The sequence below is a fragment of the Limulus polyphemus genome, unplaced genomic scaffold, assembly GCF_000517525.1.
Source record: "Limulus polyphemus unplaced genomic scaffold, Limulus_polyphemus-2.1.2 Scaffold524, whole genome shotgun sequence".
Classification (NCBI taxonomy): Eukaryota; Metazoa; Arthropoda; class Merostomata; order Xiphosura; family Limulidae; genus Limulus; species Limulus polyphemus.
The window spans coordinates 173,563-175,191 of record NW_013666134.1 but is presented as its reverse complement, the minus strand read 5'-3'; positions in this window follow the sequence as shown (position 1 = coordinate 175,191).

Genomic DNA, 1,629 nt, shown 5'->3' with positions numbered 1-1,629 from the left:
GTGACTAGAGGGCGTTACTTCTCTTCTTGTATTCAAAAGCATTACATACCGAACGTGTGTCTCGCCGTGTGCCATCACTATAAGAGATTAGAGTATACTAAACTTTACACATCATACAGGCTACACTAACGTGACGTTTATGCGGTTCGTTTAACTACTATACGTGATGTACGTTTTTTTGTGTGGTGGTTAATGAAAGTGTTCCAAAACGCGACATTAATCTCTTGACGACTTAATATAAGAAGCAATCTCTAACTCAATAGCAGAAAATATTACTATTTTGATAGGTGGTGGTGTATCCCATCAGATACGGAAGCCTAACGTGTCTGTATAGGACATAATCCAGGGATCATTTTGTCGTGCTGTTTTGTTTAATTCCAGTAGTTGTTAAGGTGTTTCTATCCTACCAATGTGGACCACTCGTACATTATGTTCCTCTCTCTCCTCTTATCCTTGTAATATTCTACACTTCACTCAGTATTTGTATTCTCTGTTTCTTACAAGATCTTGAATTTTCCTTCTCCTTCGGCTCTCATCCCTATTTGAGGGCAAGTTGTCAGATACATCCATAAGTTTACCGCTCTTATACGCAGCTGCACTTCTATTTGGGCGTTTGACAGCACTTCCTCCACCGAAGCTTATCTCTCGGTACCATGGAAAACTGTCTATTTAAATCCCATATTCGTCCACATCTCTTCGAGCTAAGGAAAAACACTCAACCATACATACTATGGAGTGTGAAGTTTTTATCTATATCTTGATTTTCTGATGTTAGTAGATTGCATATTTCTTGAAACATGGTGAACCTGAAATGAATATTTTTTTACACAATTCTTTGTTCCCTTAATCTGCATCTTATTCATGGCTTCTTCAGTTTTTCTGTCGCACTATCTAACAGTTCTTTGATTATTTGTTCGCATATTTCCAACATTACTATACCTTGAATTCTAGACTCGAAACATGAAATTTCGTGACTTTGGATTTAGCTACAAGGCCTCACACACATTGTGTAACTATAGGATAACAAGAGCATAGCTGACTCCAATATATCAATGTTCTTTAGCATTCTAAACACGTACTTTCAAGTCAGTGGCATATATTATTTGTACGATGTGATAAATATACATGTAACTTGATCAACTTAGCGTCTTATAATCCTATGATCGCACGAGTTCTACACCTTTTAATCCTTTGTGTCATTTTACCTGTTGTACACCACAGTACCTGATAAAAGATAAACAGAGCGGATAGTTCTGTTATGTAATGCATAGAGGAGACAACTGCATAACTAAATCATGGTGGACATATACTTCTTTCTTCAGTGTTTGAAACTAACATCTTAAACATGCTCGTTTTAGGGTTATATCGTGTGGCGTACCTATATTGAGGTTATATCCTGTTGTGCACCTATGTTGAGGTTATATTCTGCTGTGCGTCTATGGTAGGGTTATATCGTGTGGTGCACCTATTTTGAGGTTATATCCTGTTGTGCACCTATGTTGAGTATATTCTGCTGTGCATCTATGTCAGGGTTATATCGTGTGGTGCACCTATTTTGTGGTTATATCCTGTTGTGCACCTATGTTGAGTATATTCTGCTGTGCATCTATGTCAGGGTTATATCGTGTG